This window comes from Taudactylus pleione, unplaced genomic scaffold, assembly GCF_031769625.1.
Source record: "Taudactylus pleione unplaced genomic scaffold, aTauple2 ptg000053l, whole genome shotgun sequence".
NCBI classification, from domain to species: Eukaryota; Metazoa; Chordata; class Amphibia; order Anura; family Myobatrachidae; genus Taudactylus; species Taudactylus pleione.
In genome coordinates, this window is record NW_028284455.1 from 9,240,392 (window position 1) to 9,263,998 (window position 23,607).

Consider the following 23,607-nt stretch of genomic DNA (forward strand, 5'->3'; position numbering starts at 1 on the left):
AAAAAAAAGTGAGGTACATATATAATAAACAAACAGTGAAAGGTTAAAATGTGTCATAAAAGAAAAATGTGTTATAATGCGGTGCCCTGAAACAGATCAACAAAGGCAATCCAGGGGGCCCCATGCCCCAAAAATGAACCAAAGTTGCACTACAGTATATAAAACTTGTAGGACTTACCTAGAATTGTGCCTAATACCAGTGTGCATATTCATTACAAGACTCCATGCTTTTAAACCAATAAGGTAGGGGTGCTAATCCAGACTGAGGGCGTCTCCTTTCCCTCAAGTGTGCAATAAAGCACATTAAATGGCGTATATGGGAAGGCTTCTGGACTGCACACCCTGAATATATATAATGGGAGGTGCTACCTGATGAGACTAATTGTAGGCACAAAAACAGACAAATCTCAGGTGCACAACTCCAAATTATTAATAATATATAAATGCAATACAATTTTGCAATCAATAGAGGTTTTTAGCATAATCTTGGCCAAGGTTATGGGCCTACCCACCATATCCAGGTAACCTCTGTAGGGTAGGTCCCTAACATACTATGATTCAAATCCAGAGTGCAGGACACCCCAAACTAGCCCAGCTAAACTGCCCCAGGGCACCGCCATAGTATGAAAAGTGCAGTGTGAAAGATAGTTAGGAGCAGCTACTGCTGCATATAAAGAATGAAAAAAAAAAGTGAGGTACATATATAATAAACAAACAGTGAAGGGTTAAAATGTGTCATAAAAGAAAAATGTGTTATAATGCGGTGCCCTGAAACAGATCAACAAAGGCAATCCAGGGGGCCCCATGCCCCAAAAATGAACCAAAGTTGCACTACAGTATATAAAACTTGTAGGACTTACCTAGAATTGTGCCTAATACCAGTGTGCATATTCATTACAAGACTCCATGCTTTTAAACCAATAAGGTAGGGGTGCTAATCCAGACTGAGGGCGTCTCCTTTCCCTCAAGTGTGCAATAAAGCACATTAAATGGCGTATATGGGAAGGTTTCTGGACTGCACACCCTGAATATATATAATGGGAGGTGCTACCTGATGAGACTAATTGTAGGCACAAAAACAGACAAATCTCAGGTGCACAACTCCAAATTATTAATAATATATAAATGCAATACAATTTTGCAATCAATAGAGGTTTTTAGCATAATCTTGGCCAAGGTTATGGGCCTAAGCACCATATCCAGGTAACCTCTATAGGGTAGGTCCCTAACATACTATGATTCAAATCCAGAGTGCAGGACACCCCAAACTAGCCCAGCTAAGCTGCCCCAGGGCACCGCCATAGTATGAAAAGTGCAGTGTGAAAGATAGTTAGGAGCAGCTACTGCTGCATATAAAGAATGAAAAAAAAGTGAGGTACATATATAATAAACAAACAGTGAAGGGTTAAAATATGTCATAAAAGAAAAATGTGTTATAATGCGGTGCCCTGAAACAGATCAACAAAGGCAATCCAGGGGGCCCCATGCCCCAAAAATGAACCAAAGTTGCACTACAGTATATAAAACTTGTAGGACTTACCTAGAATTGTGCCTAATACCTGTGTGCATATTCATTACAAGACTCCATGCTTTTAAACCAATAAGGTAGGGGTGCTAATCCAGACTGAGGGCGTCTCCTTTCCCTCAAGTGTGCAATAAAGCACATTAAATGGCGTATATGGGAAGGTTTCTGGACTGCACACCCTGAATATATATAATGGGAGGTGCTACCTGATGAGACTAATTGTAGGCACAAAAACAGACAAATCTCAGGTGCACAACTCCAAATTATTAATAATATATAAATGCAATACAATTTTGCAATCAATAGAGGTTTTTAGCATAATCTTGGCCAAGGTTATGGGCCTACCCACCATATCCAGGTAACCTCTGTAGGGTAGGTCCCTAACATACTATGATTCAAATCCAGAGTGCAGGACACCCCAAACTAGCCCAGCTAAGCTGCCCCAGGGCACCGCCATAGTATGAAAAGTGCAGTGTGAAAGATAGTTAGGAGCAGATACTGCTGCATATAAAGAATGAAAAAAAAAGTGAGGTACATATATAATAAACAAACAGTGAAGGGTTAAAATGTGTCATAAAAGAAAAATGTGTTATAATGCGGTGCCCTGAAACAGATCAACAAAGGCAATCCAGGGGGCCCCATGCCCCAAAAATGAACCAAAGTTGCACTACAGTATATAAAACTTGTAGGACTTACCTAGAATTGTGCCTAATACCAGTGTGCATATTCATTACAAGACTCCATGCTTTTAAACCAATAAGGTAGGGGTGCTAATCCAAACTGAGGGCGTCTCCTTTCCCTCAAGTGTGCAATAAAGCACATTAAATGGCGTATATGGGAAGGTTTCTGGACTGCACACCCTGAATATATATAATGGGAGGTGCTACCTGATGAGACTAGTTGTAGGCACAAAAACAGACAAATCTCAGGTGCACAACTCCAAATTATTAATAATATATAAATGCAATACAATTTTGCAATCAATAGAGGTTTTTAGCATAATCTTGGCCAAGGTTATGGGCCTACCCACCATATCCAGGTAACCTCTGTAGGGTAGGTCCCTAACATACTATGATTCAAATCCAGAGTGCAGGACACCCCAAACTAGCCCAGCTAAGCTGCCCCAAGGCACCGCCATAGTATGAAAAGTGCAGTGTGAAAGATAGTTAGGAGCAGCTACTGCTGCATATAAAGAATGAAAAAAAAAAGTGAGGTACATATATAATAAACAAACAGTGAAAGGTTAAAATGTGTCATAAAAGAAAAATGTGTTATAATGCGGTGCCCTGAAACAGATCAACAAAGGCAATCCAGGGGGCCCCATGCCCCAAAAATGAACCAAAGTTGCACTACAGTATATAAAACTTGTAGGACTTACCTAGAATTGTGCCTAATACCAGTGTGCATATTCATTACAAGACTCCATGCTTTTAAACCAATAAGGTAGGGGTGCTAATCCAGACTGAGGGCGTCTCCTTTCCCTCAAGTGTGCAATAAAGCACATTAAATGGCGTATATGGGAAGGCTTCTGGACTGCACACCCTGAATATATATAATGGGAGGTGCTACCTGATGAGACTAATTGTAGGCACAAAAACAGACAAATCTCAGGTGCACAACTCCAAATTATTAATAATATATAAATGCAATACAATTTTGCAATCAATAGAGGTTTTTAGCATAATCTTGGCCAAGGTTAGGGGCCTACCCACCATATCCAGGTAACCTCTGTAGGGTAGGTCCCTAACATACTATGATTCAAATCCAGAGTGCAGGACACCCCAAACTAGCCCAGCTAAGCTGCCCCAGGGCACCGCCATAGTATGAAAAGTGCAGTGTGAAAGATAGTTAGGAGCAGATACTGCTGCATATAAAGAATGAAAAAAAAAGTGAGGTACATATATAATAAACAAACAGTGAAGGGTTAAAATGTGTCATAAAAGAAAAATGTGTTATAATGCGGTGCCCTGAAACAGATCAACAAAGGCAATCCAGGGGGCCCCATGCCCCAAAAATGAACCAAAGTTGCACTACAGTATATAAAACTTGTAGGACTTACCTAGAGTTGTGCCTAATACCAGTGTGCATATTCATTACAAGACTCCATGCTTTTAAACCAATAAGGTAGGGGTGCTAATCCAGACTGAGGGCGTCTCCTTTCCCTCAAGTGTGCAATAAAGCACATTAAATGGCGTATATGGGAAGGTTTCTGGACTGCACACCCTGAATATATATAATGGGAGGTGCTACCTGATGAGACTAATTGTAGGCACAAAAACAGACAAATCTCAGGTGCACAACTCCAAATTATTAATAATATATAAATGCAATACAATTTTGCAATCAATAGAGGTTTTTAGCATAATCTTGGCCAAGGTTATGGGCCTAAGCACCATATCCAGGTAACCTCTGTAGGGTAGGTCCTTAACATACTATGATTCAAATCCAGAGTGCAGGACACCCCAAACTAGCCCAGCTAAGCTGCCCCAGGGCACCGCCATAGTATGAAAAGTGCAGTGTGAAAGATAGTTAGGAGCAGCTACTGCTGCATATAAAGAATTAAAAAAAAAAGTGAGGTACATATATAATAAACAAACAGTGAAGGGTTAAAATGTGTCATAAAAGAAAAATGTGTTATAATGCGGTGCCCTGAAACAGATCAACAAAGGCAATCCAGGGGGCCCCATGCCCCAAAAATGAACCAAAGTTGCACTACAGTATATAAAACTTGTAGGACTTACCTAGAATTGTGCCTAATACCAGTGTGCATATTCATTACAAGACTCCATGCTTTTAAACCAATAAGGTAGGGGTGCTAATCCAGACTGAGGGCGTCTCCTTTCCCTCAAGTGTGCAATAAAGCACATTAAATGGCGTATATGGGAAGGTTTCTGGACTGCACACCCTGAATATATATAATGGGAGGTGCTACCTGATGAGACTAATTGTAGGCACAAAAACAGACAAATCTCAGGTGCACAACTCCAAATTATTAATAATATATAAATGCAATACAATTTTGCAATCAATAGAGGTTTTTAGCATAATCTTGGCCAAGGTTATGGGCCTACCCACCATATCCAGGTAACCTCTGTAGGGTAGGTCCCTAACATACTATGATTCAAATCCAGAGTGCAGGACACCCCAAACTAGCCCAGCTACACTGCCCCAGGGCACCACCATAGTATGAAAAGTGCAGTGTGAAAGATAGTTAGGAGCAGATACTGCTGCATATAAAGAATGAAAAAAAAAAGTGAGGTACATATATAATAAACAAACAGTGAAGGGTTAAAATGTGTCATAAAAGAAAAATGTGTTATAATGCGGTGCCCTGAAACAGATCAACAAAGGCAATCCAGGGGGCCCCATGCCCCAAAAATGAACCAAAGTTGCACTACAGTATATAAAACTTGTAGGACTTACCTAGAATTGTGCCTAATACCAGTGTGCATATTCATTACAAGACTCCATGCTTTTAAACCAATAAGGTAGGGGTGCTAATCCAGACTGAGGGCGTCTCCTTTCCCTCAAGTGTGCAATAAAGCACATTAAATGGCGTATATGGGAAGGTTTCTGGACTGCACACCCTGAATATATATAATGGGAGGTGCTACCTGATGAGACTAGTTGTAGGCACAAAAACAGACAAATCTCAGGTGCACAACTCCAAATTATTAATAATATATAAATGCAATACAATTTTGCAATCAATAGAGGTTTTTAGTATAATCTTGGCCAAGGTTATGGGCCTACCCACCATATCCAGGTAACCTCTGTAGGGTAGGTCCCTAACATACTATGATTCAAATCCAGAGTGCAGGACACCCCAAACTAGCCCAGCTAAGCTGCCCCAAGGCACCGCCATAGTATGAAAAGTGCAGTGTGAAAGATAGTTAGGAGCAGCTACTGTTGCATATAAAGAATGAAAAAAAAAAGTGAGGTACATATATAATATACAAACAGTGAAGGGTTAAAATGTGTCATAAAAGAAAAATGTGTTATAATGCGGTGCCCTGAAACAGATCAACAAAGGCAATCCAGGGGGCCCCATGCCCCAAAAATGAACCAAAGTTGCACTACAGTACCTCACTTTTTTTTCATTCTTTATATGCAGCAGTAGCTGCTCCTAACTATCTTTCACACTGCACTTTTCATACTATGGCGGTGCCCTGGGGCAGCTTAGCTGGGCTAGTTTGGGGTGTCCTGCACTCTGGATTTGAATCATAGTATGTTAGGGACCTACCCTACAGAGGTTACCTGGATATGGTGGGTAGGCCCATAACCTTGGCCAAGATTATGCTAAAAACCTCTATTGATTGCAAAATTGTATTGCATTTATATATTATTAATAATTTGGAGTTGTGCACCTGAGATTTGTCTGTTTTTGTGCCTACAATTAGTCTCATCAGGTAGCACCTCCCATTATATATATTCAGGGTGTGCAGTCCAGAAACCTTCCCATATACGCTATATACGACACTGCAGGGATGGTGGGAGGGACATTTGATAATGGGAGGAGATTTCAACACAGTAATGGTCCCAAGTGTAGATAAATCAGGAGGAGCAGAGAGTTCACAAGGAAATGTACCATCTTCATTATCATATATGATAGATACACTACAGTTAATAGATATATGGAGATATAGTTATCCAACGGCTAGAGAATACTCCTTCTATTCTCATCCGCATTATACATCATCTAGAATAGATTTCTGGTTAATATCGACAAAGTGCATCAAATAGTAGATACGGGAATATATAATATAATGCTATCAGACAATGCTCCTATATAGTTTGAGTTAAAGCTTTCCAACCCTATAAAGAGCTCATACAATTGGAGATTCCCTTCTTATTTAAAAGATTCTGAAGAGTTCAAAATATTTTTTAGAAAAAAGCTTTTCTAATTATGTTAGTGATAATGCACAACATATACAAGATGTCAAATTAATGTGGGAAGCCTCTAAGTCCGTGATGAGAGGTAATATTATTGCATACACGGCTCATAAATGGAAGAATTTGTTACAGCAGACTAAGGAGTGTAGTCTAGTCTAAGCCTAGCTAAAACATATTCTGCAATGATACAATATTCAACAGAAGAAACAAAACAAAAGTATAAAGAAGCAAAAACTCTATATAATAATATATGTACGGAGAGGGCTCTTATGGATATTACCTTCCAGAAACACAAGTATTTCAAATGGGGTAATAGATCAGGTAAACTATTAGCATCAATGCGTAAACAACATGCGGCCCCTAAACGAATAATGAAAATTAAATCATCTACTTTAGGGACCATTACCGATCCAGATCATATAGCAGAAGAATTTTGTCAATATTATGAGAAATTGTATGCTGCCCCAACTACAGATCAAATTATGGGAATGGAATTCCTCAATCAGGCTAATTTACCCAAGCTTAGGGAGGAAGATCGAGATAGTTTAATTAGACCAGTAACTGATGTAGAACTCCAAGAGGTTATTAAACAACTATCAAGGGGAAAAGTCCAGGACCAGATGGCCTAAATGCAGAATATTATAAGATACTAAAAATTCATATTATAATCCCTTACCTGAGAAATGTATAATCCATTACCTGAGAAATGTATTCAATTCTATATTAAGTGGAAAAGAAGCCCCCTCTAAATTAAATGAAGCTCGTATTATAATCATATTAAAGCCCAACAAAGATCCGACTCAAGTTACATCATACCATCCTATTTCATTATTAAATCAAGATCTAAAAATATTTGCTAAATTGATGGCACAAAGACTACAGCCTATCTTATCTAAAATAATACATTCAGCCCAAACTGGATTCATTAAAGGTAGATATTCTGTTGAAAATATCAGAACACTATTAGCAGCCATGATTCATACACACCAAGCTAAGGAAACTTCTAATATAGTGGTCAGTTGTGATGGGGACAAAGCATTTGATAGAGTTTTGGTCCCATTTACTCCGAATATTTCAGCATCAGGGTTTTGGCTTAGGTTTCATACATATTTTCAAAACATTATGTAAATCACCTTTAGCATTTTTGACTGTTAACACATTAAACACTAGAAAGTTTATGTTATATAGAGGGACTCGGCAAGGATGCCCACTGTCCCCATTATTGTTTAATTTGGCTATAGATCCTCTAATAAGACAATTTGAAAATATGCAGAGATGGGGGACAAGGGATAAAAATTGCTGGCCAGGAACTTAAAGTTTCGGCGTTTGGGAATGATTTATTATTATATTTTAACAACCAAAAAAATCAATAGTGTTGGTAATGGAGAAATTGAATATCTTTCTCTCTATATCTGGCTTTTTAGTTAACTTTGTGAAAACAGAGGCATTAGGTTTTTTCCCTGAGGCACATAGAGGATGGAATCATAAATTCCCGTTTAAGTGGGTGACCTCAACATTGACATATTTGGGGGTCAAAATCCCATGTCATTTCTCATATCTTTATAAAGCCAATTATAATTATATATTGGCACAAATGGCAAGAGATTTTAAAAAATGGGGAACTCTGCCACTGTCTTATATAGGGAGGTATCATATTTTTAAAATGGTTAGTTTCCCCCAATTAAATGAGCTAGGAGGGGTAAATTTACCATGTATTGAAAGATACGTTATGGCCTCAAACTTTAGATTTGCCATAGATTGGATAGGGGAAGCAAATAACTAAGCAAATCATAAAATAGAACAAGCATTCAGTCCAGGAATAAATCTAATAGCATTATTACACATGCATCCTGCATCTTTTCCAAGGGATAGAAAACAAAATATCCTCTTTGTAACAACTTGTAAAGCTTGGAGACAATTGAGAACAAGTTCAAAGATGTCTAAATCAAAATCTCTTTTTCTTCCCCTAACAAAAAACCCACATTCCCTAGTGGAAGAACATCTAGAGATATGAGGAAATGGGCATTAGGTGGTTTAAAGTATCTATATCAGTTAATGGATACTAAAATAATGAAACCATATACATATAGTCAGATACGACAGAAGTATCCCAATCTGAATATCTCCGTATTTTCACACTTACAGACGCAAAGTTATTTACAGAAGGTTTTGAGATCATTACCAGAAATAGAGAGATATAACAAACTGGATAATATGATTAGGTCTCGATCTATAGAAGCCTTCTCATCTATATACATTTATAAGACCTAGGATTCATTTATATTCAATTACAGGAGGATAAGCGTAATGGAAAGAACTTTCCTGATATAGGTTTGTTAGAAATGACAAAATCTATAAAACATATGAACAAAATTTTAATATCAATATTTTATTCGGAGATCAATTATAAGATTCTACATAGAGCCTACTGTACACCTAGAATGAGGTTAATAATTGGAAAGTCGGAGAATTCCAATTGTTACAAATGTGGTACAGTGGACGCAGATATATACCATTGTTTATGGGAATGTCAACATATTAGACAATTTGGGGAACAAATAAATCTATATGTAAAGAATAGCCTTAACATAGATTTTGTAGTTACTCCAGAATGGGTATTCAGGGATAAACATACTTCAACTTTGTTAAAAAAGAATGAAAAGATGTTGTTAACAAAAATAGCGCCTACGGCAAAAAAACCCTATACTTTCTAAATGGATTGAATCTAGTACTCCGACAATTATGTGTATGCTACCCAGATTGATGTATTTGTTTAATATGGATTGGACTAGCACTGTAATGGATAAGGAAAAGTTAACAGAGAATATTTTTGCAATCTGGCTACCTTATGTAGCAACATTATCTCCAAATATTAAATTAGCTGTAAAAAAAGTTTTCAATTAACAACTTGGTATACTACAATGGTATTAAAGGGAAATACACCCTTTTAAGATATATAATCAGAAATCAAGATATAATGGAGAAAAGTCGTTGGAAAAGAGATATGGAGAAATATGTGTAATAAATTGGAAAGGTGGAAAAATAGATGTGTGAACTTAAATATAATATATATAAAAATATTTATACAATGTTTAAGAATGTTGATGGAAATTGTAACAGATATATTGTGATATATTTTAATGTGAAATAATTTTGCAGATGAACAATAAGGAGAAATAATAAAAATAAAACAGAATAAGAAGACCAAATACAGGCATACAGTGTATTTTAGTATACACCTTTACACTAATTTGCACTTCCTCACTTATTATGTCACATATATTTGCTGTTTTAATTTGAATCTATTTTAGATATGATTTAATGTAAACATTTTAATTACAATATAATAAAAGTTATATTTTATAATACAGTTGTGCACCACATACAGATTATTTCTTCCTTGTTTCTACTTGCAATATACTAGCTGTGGTAGCACCCCCTGATACATATAAGTATTTACATATAATTAAGTTGATAATTAGGGGGTTTCTTTGCAATATTTACTTATAGTTCCTGTGCAATAGATTTCTTCATTTGATTGTTAGATGTTTTGGAATAAACAGGACGCTAGATTAGGAGCAGGTGACAACAGCCGACAGATAATGAAGTATGCACCGTAGGAGCAGGAAACAGTAGATAAGCCTTAGGATAGCTGGATACAAAATACGTAAGTCCATGGTCAGGCCAAAAGTAAGGGGCTGGCAGCAATCAGCATGGTTAGGTCACAATCAGTTCAGGGCAGACAGAAGGCAAAGAGTGGTCCAAAAATTAAAGCTGAAGTCAGGGCGTATCTAACCATTGGCCAGGATGGCACTCGCCAGGGGTGCCGACCAAGGGGGGGAGCCACCCGGTGGTGACACCTGCGGCCAGGGGATAGAAATCAAGGCTGTCGTTCATGACTGGTGTGGAGTCTGGGGCCGGGCACTTTCGGCAGTGAGTCGGCTGCAATTTAGGAAAGCTAGGCACTGACCGACTGACACTTGTCGAGCTTCCTCTTAACCCGCCTCTGACTTCCTGCCCCATTCTTGCGCTCCAGCCAGGGAGGGTGGAGCAGAGTCCTGGCGCTTGTGGTGGTGCAGGGCAATGTCCGGCACCACAGCAAAACACACACTGACTGTATGTGATCAGCTCTCGCCTGCGGACCGCAGTCCCTTCCGGAATCCTGGCTCCCCGCACTGAAGCATCTTGCTAATGACTGCTGCCACGCAATGTTGCCTGGCAGTGGGCTGACACTGTCAGTGTCAAAAGAACCAGCAAGAGCACTCAGAAAAGAAGACAGAGGGCGGCCCGGTACCTCCTTTCCTGTTAGTAAGAGACTACTGCTGGGAGGGTAAAATGTGGGATCAGTGTGGAGGGGGAGAGGGAGCACATAATACAGTGTGGGATGTGAAGAGTGCACACACAAGGGAGCACACACAGTGTGGGGGCTGGATGGAAAAGGAGTACAGTGTGGGATGTGGAGGGGAGATGGGGAGCACAGTGTGGGATGTGTATGGGGGAAGGGGAGCACAGTGTGGGATGTGGATGGGGGAGCACAGTATGGAATGGGGAGGGGGGAAGGGGAGCACAGTGTTGGATGTGGAGGGGAGAAGGGGAGCACAGTATGGGATGGGGAGCCCTCAGTGTGAATTACTCAAAAGTTGCACGACTTGCACCGCGGTGATCCCAGCAGACGCTGTTACAGTCTGATGCCACCAGCCAGGATCACAACTTTTGAGTGACACACACTGACAGTGAGACAGAGACTGGGCAGATAAGTGTGCTGTTTGTGACAGGGGGAGGGGCTTTCCGCAACCGCTCATCCAGCAGACAGGAGCACCCTGGGGCAGGGTAGCTACTGATGTCGGTCAGTGTGCCCTCCACCCTAAGCGTAAACCAGTGAGTGAAGGTGGGTACTTTAAAAAAAAAAAAAATTAATCTCTATTTTAAATTTCTTAGTTTTTAACAATATAAGTACAGTGTGTAATTATTCCAAAAATATGGGATGGGGGGGCTCCAGTCCCTTACTTTGCCAGGGGCACTCGGACCCCTAGATACACCCCTGGCCGAAGTATAGAGAGACAGAAAACGGGAGAATCCAGGAACCGTTCCAGGTCAGCCTGGTCAAACAAGACAGGCAATATAACCAGCACTGAGGTCCTGGCAAGTTGATGATTTATACTGCAAGCCACCGAAGGGAAATGGAAAGACAGACCAGCCCCCCGGTTAGGATCATCCAATACACCTGAAGAGCCCCGGAGACTTTGCTATAGATAGGGGCATATTTATAATGGGTGTAGTGTACACTGGCCCCTTGGCCTCTAGTGCCCAGAGTCTATCAGTGCAGCGCTGGCCGCGCTGGGCTCAGTGCGCTGCCAGCTGCCGGACTGAGAGGAGGGGGCCCTTTGGCGGAGACTGCATTTGAACATAATTATATAGAAAGAAACAGCCATATGTGAACAAATACAGAATCATTTAATATTTAGTGAAAAAAAATATTCACAACTCTGCAAAAATAACAATTAGTAGCTCAAGTATAGCAAAATAATGACAATCAAATTAGCTAAGTATTGATGTTTGCAGACATTAACTTGCTAGCGAGACACCAACATGGGCAAATAGGTTTATAAACAAAAAAAAATTAGCATACCTGTCAGATTGCTTTGTTATTGCCACAAACAAGCGTTAGGACAGCCAGCTGATATTGATTGGTGTAATTAATGACAGCATTGTTGTCGACAATCATACAATGAGATTTGATAAGGTCATGTTGCCGTCCATAATCATCATCCTGCTTTATTTGCACCTTCGTGAATCTGGTGCAAATTCTAATCATCCATTTGTGCAGGGCCAGCTCAAGGTCTGTTCCAGTGGAGAGGCCACACAAGGGCGCTACCCTATAGCAGGCACAATACGACAGCGGCCGGAACCTGCACCCACACTGCTGGAAATAATATTTTTTTGTTTTATTTAATAATTATAGTTTCTGCCAGCAGGACTGTTGCGATGAGTGGGGGGTGAATACCAGCTGAAGGTGACTGATACCGCCTTTACACCTTAATTCCTGGTCTGACCCGGAGGTTGGATGACGTCCAGTGTTTTCCGACCTCGTAAGTGACGGGACCGGTCGGGGTGCCGGCATCGGCAAGTGCATACACAATAGCCGATGCCGGCAGCGATGAAGCAACGATGGTGGCCATACTGCATTCGGCGCATGGCCGTCGCTGATGAAGTCGCCTGTTGAATCTGCATGCAGATCCGACCGGCAATGTAGCTGACGATGCGCAGGAGTATATATATGTCTATATAATATAGTCATTAATGTACATCTCTGAATCAGGCCCATAATATTCTATGTTAGCAGACTGCTAGCTCTACATCAGACCCATAAGCTACATTTGGCCCTGCATGCACCACTTTTTATTTACTGGGTTTTTTAAGGTGAGCCTAAGCAATAAGAAAACATGGTTCAATTCGTGGTGCTCTTTCCTTCTACATACATTGTTTGTCCATACAGGAAATAAGAAGTATTGAGAACACCTAAAGGGTATGCCACATCCTTGTATAAATATTCAAACACATGCAGAAAAATGTATATTGCAGAATATAATGTGCATATACCATTATATGTTCTATACTCAGCAGAAATGAATAGTTTAAGAGGAAGAAACTAATTTGGAGGAAATGCTTTTGTATGGTGTGTAAGGTCTAGGAATGGAACAATAAGTCTAATGACATAGCTGTGCCTGAGAGAGAATATTTGTTATTCTAATCATTTTAAGATTTCTATCATGTATCCCTTTCTAAATAAAAGGCTTTCAACATTAAATAAACATTACTCACTCCCACTTCCTACTGTTATCCTGGATGGTGATAATGATGAGGTCTGGCCCCAGGTCTACTTGCACCCTGCACAAGAAATTTTGGAGGATACTCCCATCCAACTATATCCATAACTAGCTTAAGTACCTGGTGTTGCCCGGGTTTAAATCTTCAAGTTATTACGGTTTATTATGTGATGTCGTCCAATTTCATGTGGAAGGCCCAGAACAGGCTCCCTTGATCTAAGTTCTACCAGGCGCACTCCGCAGTGAGGAACCTCAGCCCCCTAGCAGGGGTGTCTTAACAGAGGAGGGGGCCCGTGTGCACTCCCTGTGCAGGGCCCCTTCCTCTCTCCGTGGTGGCTGGCAGCCGACTGATGTGGCTGGCCAGCCACCGAAGCGTTAGTAGACTCCGGGCACTAGAGTGTGCTCGGAGTCTACTGCACATGGGCAGAACGCCGAGAAAATTACCGCGGTGACCATTTTCCAGCGTTCTGTGCATGCATAGTAAACTCTGGGCACTAGAGTGAACTCTGGGCACATAGTAAACTCTGGGCACATGCGCAGAACACCGGAAAAATGGCCGCAGGGGCCATTTTCCGGTGTTCTAAGCAACGCTGAGACCCACCACGGGACCACGGACAGGTGAGTTTAAAATAATATGAGTGCAGGGTGTGCGGTGCGGGGCCCCCCTGGACCCGGGGCCCGTGTGCCCCGCGCACACCCATTATAGATACGCCACTGCCCCTTAGTATGTCTTCTGGGATTCAATGTTACCACTCTGTGAAGTTTTCATCTAAATCCATCCAGTGGAAAACTTAGAACAGGCTCCCCGGATCAAAGTTCTGTCCAGCATACACCATCCAGAGGTCGACCAGGACCTTAACCCTCTAGTATGTCTTCTGGGATTCAGTGTTACCACTCTGTGAAGTTTTCATCCAAATTATGTGATGTTGCCAAATCCATCCAGTGGAAGGTACAGAACAGGCTCCCATGGTCAAAGTTCTGCTCTGCGCACTCCGCCGTGAGGCCTGACCAGGACCCCAACCACTCCAGTAGGTTGCTACCCCTCTGTGAAGTATTCATCCAAATCCATCAAGTGGAAGGCCCAGAACAGGTTCCCCAGGTCAAAGTTCTGCCCAGCATACATCAACAGGAGGTCTGACCAGGACATCAACCCTATAGTATGTTTTCTGGGATCCAATGTTACCACTCTGTGAAGTTTTCAGCCAAATCCATCCAGTGGAAGGCTCAGAACAGGCTCCCCGGGTCAAAGTTCTGCCCGGCATACAGCAACAGCAGGTTAGACCGGGACCCTAACCCCCCCTAAAACCTATCCAGGATCCAACTGGACCACCTCACGTTGGTTTAATTCCAATTGGTGCAGGGGTGTCCGAAAAAAGAATGCATAACAAACAAACCAACCAATGTATTTTATATATAAGATTATTATTATTATTATTATTAATAATAATAATTAAAAAAAAACACACATTTGCACCAGTAGGAAAAAAATTAAACACAATGGCCCCCACAGGAAAAAAACACATTGACCCACACAGAAAAAAATAATACACATTGGCCCTCATAGGAAAAAAAAATACATTGGCCCCCAACGAGAAAAATTAATAAAACACATTGATTCAGTTTTATTGCACCTCAGCCCATCATCACCACAGCCCGAGTCACCAGCACAGCCCAAGTCAGCACTGCGTCCTCGGCACCGCAGCCTGTCTTGCTGTGTCACTGCTTCACTGTGGCGAGGGTGGTGGGTGGCTTCTGGGGTGGGGGGGAGGAATGAGACATACACACTGGTGACTGGGGGACAAGGAGACATACAGTACATGCTGGTGACTGGGGTTGGAGGGGGACATGGAGACATACATACCTGTGACTGGGGGTGTGCGGGCTTGGAGACATACAGGCTGGTGACTGGGGTTGGAGAGGGATATGGAGACATACACACTGGGGCCTGAGGGTGAACATGGAGACATTCCCAACTGGTAACAAGGGGGAAAGAGGGGTCATGGAGACATACACACAGGTTAATGGGGGGTGACATGGAGACATACACATTGATGACTGGAGGGGAGGGGCCATAGAGATATACAGTACATGCTAGTGACTGGGGTTGGGGGGGACATGGAGAAATACACATTGAGGCCTGAGGTGGGGGCATGGAGACATACACACTGGTGACTGGGGTTGTGCGGCATGGGGCATGGAGACATACAGGCTGGTGACTGGGGTTGGAGGTGGATATAGAGACATACACACTGGGACCAGAGGGGGAACATGGAGACATACACAATGGTGACAGGGAGTAAAGATGGGTCATGGAGACATACACACAGGTGAATGGGGGGAGGTTAGGGGGATGGTTAGGATAAGGGGTTAGGCACTATGGGGAGGGTCAGGCTGCAGGGTGGGGGTTAGGTTTAGGCACTAGAGGGGAGGTTAGGTTTAGGCACTGGAGAGGGAGGGTTAGGTTTACTTACCTTTAGGTGTCTGCATTGTAACCTGGTTGAGATTCTGACCGCTGGGATCCCGAGCACCAGCATCTCTAGAAGCTGACTGGCTGCTATGCCTATGGGTAACTTCTCCAACTGTATCCCTTTTTAAAGGTTTAATACCTTTAGGGGCATATTTACCACAATCTCAGATGCAGATGGGATGTGATAGTATTGCCCAAATTTGCAATACATTATTTGTATACATTGCAAGGATGTATCAAATATCACATGCAGGGACAGATCAGCTCCTCTGTGACTCCTGTCAGCTGATCGGCGGAATCCTGCTGTGAGATTGATATTAAAGGTGGGTACACATTAGAATATATGTCGCCTGACATATCGTCTACATCGACAAGTGTGTACCCACTAAGTCAGCCCTTGCAGGCACCTGCGGGGTCGTTCATCGCATCTACAGATCTGCAGTACATGCTGGTCAATCTGTTAATGTGATGAACGACGCCAGGCAGGTGAATGAAGACGGTGCCCGACATATCGGGCGGTCAGGCACCGGGTTGTGTAATGTGTACCGGCCGCCCGATATGTCAGTAGTAGTGACAGGCAGAGTAAATACTGTAATAACATCACCACACATGAAAACTTCCTTTGTCCCAGTAATTTGCTTTGCACCACTGAAAGCCCGCTTGAAACGGAATCGGTTCGATTCCCGGCAGCGCCAGCCCGACACTGGAACAGATCCCGGAAGCGGCAGGCCGACAGTGCTGCAAATCCCGATCGTCCCTAGGTAAGTATTAACTAACCTAACCTACCCCCCTAACCCTCCCTTAGGGGTGCCTAACCCTAATCCCCTAAGTGCCTAAACCTAACCCCCCCCCTTCCCCGCTGCCTAAACCTAAGTCCCTCAGGGGGGTGTCTAGCCCTAACCCTCCCTCCCCTAGCCTAACCCTAACCTCCCGGGGGAGTGCCTAACCCTAAGTTCCCCCCGGGAGCCCTAAACCTTACCCTCCCCCCCGCGACTGTCCGCTCGCGGCGCCCGGCATCCCTTCGATCGGGATGCCAGGTGCCGGTCTCCCTGCATCGGGGAAATGAGCGGCGTCTACATCTAGATGACGGTCATTTCACCCTCGCCGGGATATGACAGCCGGGAAGCCGGCTGTCGGTATAATGTCAGCCGGCTTCCCGATTGCATCCCCTTGAAAAAGGTAATTCCTTGAGTTATGAGGCAAATTGTACAGCAAGGTCTAATGAAACTGTGTATTTGGGCAGTGTGTGTAATTTTTTCAGTCTTCTCACTGTACAGCACCGCTACGCTACAACTGGAAGAACATCTGTGCTTATTTTTTATTTTATAAAAGGCTTCATATGGTAGGTAATATGTGACAATGCCTTGTTGCTTTGATGCCAGCAACGTTTACAAGTAAATAATATGGAAAATTCATGCACAGTTCCATTAGGTACAAAATGCTCTGCTCCTGGACTTCCCACCTAATTGATGATTGCAGTCACCTGTGTGAAACACCTGTCTCATCAATTATCTAGTTCAACACAGGTGACTGCAATCAGAAATTAGGTGGGAAGTCCAGGAGCAGAGCATTTTGTACAGGGTGGAAGGGGTCATGTTTGAGGGTAGGCAATTATGTTGGAGTAACCAGCACACATGCTTACTAGTAACAGCACCTGTCTGTCCTAAATGCAATGTAGTTTACGGTTACTGATCGCTATAACATTGGCTAGCAACACACAGATGACTGCCCTGCTATTATTATGCAGCACTGACAGCCACACGCAGTAATGCATGATGATAGCAATGTCATGTGTCAGACACAGGAGATGACCGCCAGGTGGCTCCCTCCTCACCAGCTCACGGGGACGCGCTGACGCTATGTACGGCATGACATCACACACCCGGAAGTCACCAATGTCCTCCACTGGAGCCGGCATGTGATGTAAGTAACACAAGCTGGCTGCTGCTATTGTGATGTTGTGCGGGGCTCCCGGAGGTCAGAATCATGGTCCCAGCGCGACTCATAGGTAAATAGTAACGTGATGCTAGTATTTCTGTCCAGTAGAAGCTCAGTTATATAGTAACTCAGTGCTGAGTTATAGAATGTTATAGATTAGGATGAGACTTTCTATAATGGGGACATGGGGTAATATAGAGTAGAGAAGTGGACAAGTTATGCAGTTGCTTATAGCAACCAATCAGCTTCTAGAAAGCATTTATCAAATCCATTCTATAAAATGCTAGCTAGCAGCTGATTGGTTGATCTGGACAACTTCTTCACTTGGCCTCTTCACCACTCTTTAGTAAGCTTGATACATCTCCCCCATGGTCTATTGCTTACAGTACCCTGGTGACTCTCATACCCCTTTTACACTGACTTGAAAATCCCTGGTTGATGCATGTGAACATGCATCAACCCTGTATTTTTGTCAGTGTAAATGGATCCACCCGGATCCAGGGACCCGGGGATCCAACTCTGGAAGCTTGCAGGGTTGGCCACAGGATGTTCCCGTGCCACCCTGCAGTGTAAACAGTGTGATGCAGGTCACGATGACCCGGATCGTGCCTCATGCACCCGATTGAGTGGCTTCAGTGGCGCTTGGAGATTACATCATCTCCAAGCGTCCACTGCAATGTCGTAAGAGCTCGGCCACCGCATGCCTGGCTCCAGTGTGAATGGTGCCGACCCGGCCATACCCTAGGTTGGCGCCGCAGTAGGTAAGCATCTGTCCCAGGTTTGATCCGGATTGTAAACGTTCCAAAGCACGGTTCATACCTGGGACTTTGGTGTAAAAGCAGTATAGGTGCATACACCCTAGACGATATGCTTCTGTGAGCAATATCGTCTAGTGTGTCCCTGGCAAAGTGTGCTCAATGTCATTCATGACATTGAGCACACCCGCTGAACGATATCATTAACAATATCGTTCAGCGCCGGGCTCTCTCCCCCATTCTCCAGCATGCAGCAACCTGACAATATCGTCAGGTTGGCCTGCATGTTTGCCAGATGAACGATAAAGTCGAATGACCTGTGAGAACGTGCATCGTTGGTCGTTCGTCGTTATCGTTCATAATTTAGGTGACAAAATGGATGATAAATGAACGATATCGTTATCGTTCAGTCACTTCAATCACCCAGTGTGTACACACCTTAACTTTCTTTCATTATAGTACATCAGCCATTCACATGAGTGGCCACGACAGGCCAGTCTTGCAAGGGATGACATTTGGATATTTCATAACATTTTCACATTTTAAAACGTCACATAATCTTTGTTTTGTACGCTCTCCATTCTGGTCAGCCCTTTTCTTACCCAATTAGTTACTGATAATAGCACTGTGCTCTTTGTCACTCTTCCAAAAGTGTGCATAGATTTCAGCCTTTCTATGGTTTGTGAGTTTACCTGAATTTATTTGTATTCTCTCATGAGTTAAGTTTGAAATAAAAATATAATAGTGGGATAATTCTTATAACGTCTGTGGAGTAAATTGTACATGGGTATACTATATGTTACTTAACAGAAATAAAAAAACGCATTTTATCTAAAGAAACAATGATACTTTTTGGATAAACAAGTGCTACTTGAGATATGGTCTCCACCTACCTGTCATTCAGTTGTCTTGAATACAGGCACCTTATTTGGAGGATGAGCTTCCTCTGGCATCTCTCAGCTGCCGAAGACCACCAGGATTTACTGCTGCCCTTTAAGACCAAAAAGATTGGAAAAATATTGGTCTGATGAACACAGAAGTCAGGGAAGGGGCTAAACATGTTAGATTAATTTATTAGGAAAACCCAACATAAAGGAAATCTGTGATAACTTTACTATTTCCTGCCAATTTTGACCCTACTTGCATAAAACAATAAATGTGAAAATGCTAGAATCCTGTTTTCTCAGAGCCATTGTACATTATGACATGTACATTCACCTTGGCAAATGGGTGTAATAAAGTATGGCTAATGCAGGACGTTTCTTCAGAATAACACATATAGGGGGGTATTCATTTTGCCGCGGGGTTTACCCTGCGACTAATTACCGGCAAAAATCCCCACGGTGCGATGAAAGGCTATTCGATTAAATAGCCTATTTCCCATGTCGAATAATCGTGATTCAGGTGCGGAAACCCACTGATTCCGTGGAAACAATGGGTTTTTTCCCCATGCGCTAGCCCGATTTGGTGTTTTTTACGTGGATTTTACCTCGCTTCCTAACTGAATACCTACCATAATGTATCTAATTTCTCAGCAAAGTTGCATCAGTCGATTTCTTCTTTCATGGAAAAATGAAAGCCCTCTGAGCTGTGGCTACTGTGCTCAGTCATTAACATTAGTAAACTGTTTGCTTAGATTCAGCAACTAATAGCACATCTTTGTGGAAAGTATGTATGTAAAAATGAGATTTATTGTTCCTTTAAATAATAGTTTATTTGATTGTTATTTAAGATAATTTATTTGAAAGTGTTAGGAGGCTACAATATTTCAGCACAGCAGTCCTTCTGACTAATGCTCAGATAGGGATTGTAGCTAATCGATGATGAAAAAAAAAGCAAAAAGTGATCATGGAGGACGTTAGTAGCAGTTGTTGGCACAGTGGAGTGTGCGGGAGGGAGTGTGAGTGGAAATGAGACTAGACCAGTGGTTCCCAAACAGTGCACCGTGGCACCCTGGGGTGCCTTGGGACATTTGCAGGGGTGCCTCAGGTTGGTGGTCCAGCACCAAATTATTTATGGTCAATGTAATGTAAATATGTGGACAAACAGAAGTGTAAAACCTGTCCACCACCACATTTAATTGAATTTAAGGATGACAGGTAAGCACAATTTACTTAATGTTACTAATTTACTACATTTTCAATAACTTTTGGCTTAGAGGTGCCATGAAAACAATGCTGATACTCTAGGGTGCTGTGGTTCAAAAAAGTTTGGGAACCACTGGACTAGACTAATACTGTAGGGAAGAGGAGAGCGTTTGAGGGATTTTAGGTGAGAGTAGATTGGGCTTGATTGGAAATCTCTGTAAATGTAACCAGTGCTATTACCTAATAAAAGTATAGGTTGTGCTGAATGAAGTGCGTTTACACTTCACCCTTGGTACTGCTATGTAAGTATCTGGACAAGTGGAACTGTTTAATAATGTAGACAAGCAGGGCTACAGTATGTAATGGACAGTCTGGAGATGCAACATGTCATGTACATTAAAAGGCTCAATTCTGATATCTGAACTAGTGTTACTCATCCTTCACATGTAATTTCAATAGCAAAATATGTATTGTTTATTGTTTTTACATCTAAGAGTAAAATTGAGGAAATCCTTCAGTCCCGGTATATCCCCCTCCTGCATATTTCTCTTTCATTACATTTGCCGGACAAGAGAGAGACCATTTTTTATAACGATCATCTCCCTAATGACCCTCTCTGGATAGTATTATCAGAAGCTGAGAGCCCGGTGATTTATGTGCGTTTTAGAAGAAGGGTGTGCATGTTGAATGTGTGGAGTTCAACAGCCTTTGCTCAGTAGTAAAGCTGTCACTTGTGAATATCTTGAACTGATTCATAACTATTCGGTCATATCATCTCTAAAAGTAGTGATTTATTAAATTGCCGTTAACCTACAACTCTGTTACTTCAATTACTTCCTGAATCAAAGTTCATGGCTTACCCTGCTATACAACATTTATTAGCCACTTAATTAAATTTGCAATGTGTTTTTAAAAATATTAAATATTCCTGTGGGTTTCCTTGCACCTCCCCCCTCTATCTCCATAGGTTCCCGGTGGAATTGTACCTCCCCCTTCAAATTACCATGATACAGTGTGGTTCAGGGGGGACTAATCATCAGTCCCCACTGCTAGTCTGATCTCTGCACTTGCAGAGATCAGCCAAATAGTGCTCGATCTGTTCGCACAACATTCTGCAAAATTCTGTCAGTGATGTCAGCGACCATCGCGTCACTGCAGGGAAGACTGACACACAGGAGGCAATCTGTTCTGCACATGTGTAGAATGGATTTCCTCCTTATATACCGGGGGATGCAGCCGGATGGCATGATTGCATGGTATGTGACAGTGTTAGCTGAAGCACAGCTGGCTTGCGGTCACATCCCATGCAACGGCGCCCATTAAGTGGTTAAATATTTTATTTACCAGTAATTAAACATCAGTCAAATTTTAGTTTGCAGTAGTTATCTTTTTGTATGTTTGAATTACAATGCTCTGAAAATCATTCATCTGATGGTTTTACAGTATTTGGATCATTTTAAACCAGACATGTCAAACTCGCGGGCCACTTGCGGCCCAAAGAAACATTTAATGCGGCCCAATAGTGTGGGCCCAAATACATACTGTATATTATGCGGCCCAGTCACCACTGCCGTGATCGGAGCTCAGCTCCGATCGCGGCAGGGGTGACTGGGCCACATAATATTTGTGTTTAAACTTGGAACGCTGGTTTCTGATCGCTTCAGAGGCAAGCATTCCCAGTTATGCTGTTCGCGGGTGCGCAGGTGACGTCATGATGTCACCCGCGATGTGAGCGGCCTGCCCTGCTGGATCTAGTTAGATCCAGTCAGCGGCAGCGTTTACGCGGGAGCGGTGCCCAGCGGCCAGCGTGATGAGAGGTAAGTACTGCACATCGGAGTCAGGCCTATTCTATACTGGGAGACGGGCACAGCATAAGGGGCATTACTGGGGACACAACATAAGGGCCTTACTGGGGGCACTACTAGGAGAATTGATGGGGCACTGCATAAGGGGCTCTAATACAGGGGGCACTGCATAAGGGCTCTAATACAGGGGGCATTGCATAAGGAGCTCTTATAAAGGGGGCACTGCATAATGGACACTACTGGGGGCACAGCGTAAGGGGCTCTAATACAGGGGGCACTGAATAAGGGGCACTACTGGGGGCATTGCATAAGGAGCATTACTGGGGATACTGCATAATGGACATTACTGGGGGCACTGTGTAAGGGGCTCTAATACAGGGGGCATTGCATAAGGGGCTCTTATACAGTGGGCACTGCATAATGGGCACAACTACAGTGGCATTGCACAAGGGGCTCTAATACAGGGGGCATTAAATAAGGGGCATTTCTGGGGGGCACTACTGGGGGCACTGCATAATGGACACTATCGGGGGCGCTGCGTCAGGGGTTCTAATACAGGGGGCATTGCATAAGGAGCTCTTATAAAGGGGGCATCGCACAAGGGGCTATTATACAAAGGGCACTGCATAATGGGCACAACTACAGTGGCATTGCATAAGGGGCTCTAATACAGGGGGCATTGCATAAGGGGCTCTACTACAGGGGGCACTGCATTGGTTTATATTAATAATAACCCTTTCAAAATTGCATATAAGCCTTTTTTTTTTTTTTTCTTGCGGCCCACGTACTCTTAGACCTTGAATATTCGGTCCGTTTGGTATTTTGAGTTTGCCTGAACTATCTATCTGAATGGAGATGCTGGATTACTAGGGAGCAGAGCCCGAGCACTTTCCTGCACCAAACTTGCCTTACAGGCAACTTATCAAACATACAAGCTTGTCATACAGGCACATCAGAGTCATGGGGGAGATGTACAGTCAGGTGCATAAATATTGGGACATTGACAGAATTCATATTTTGGCCTCTATTCACCACCACAATGGCTTTGAAATGAAACAAACAAGATGTGCTTTAACTGCAGACTTTCAGATTTAATTTGAGGGTAATTACATATAAATCAGGTGAACGTTGTAGGAGCTACAACGGTTTCTATATGTGCCTCCCACTTTTTAAGGGGCCAAAAGTAATGGGACTATCAACTCAAAAGCTTTTTCATGGACAGGTGTGGGCTATTCCCTCGTTATTTCATTATCAATTAAGCAGGTAAAAGGTCTGGAGTTGATTCTAGGTGTGACATTTGCATTTGGAAT

The 23,607-nt window shown here is 42.6% G+C and overlaps 1 protein-coding gene across 2 annotated transcripts in view; it reads left to right on the forward strand.

Annotated features, from left to right (window-relative positions):
• The first annotated feature begins 17,439 nt into the window (after positions 1-17,439).
• The window catches only part of OXNAD1 (oxidoreductase NAD binding domain containing 1), a 71,905-nt gene continuing 65,737 nt past the window's right edge, over positions 17,440-23,607 (forward strand). The window contains exon 1 of one of the 2 annotated variants that reach the window (XM_088463269.1): positions 17,440-17,635. The gene's annotated coding sequence lies outside the window, so the exon portion shown is untranslated. Of the gene's footprint in view, positions 17,721-23,607 lie in introns of both variants that reach the window. The other variant, XM_088463263.1, reaches the window with a different exon arrangement.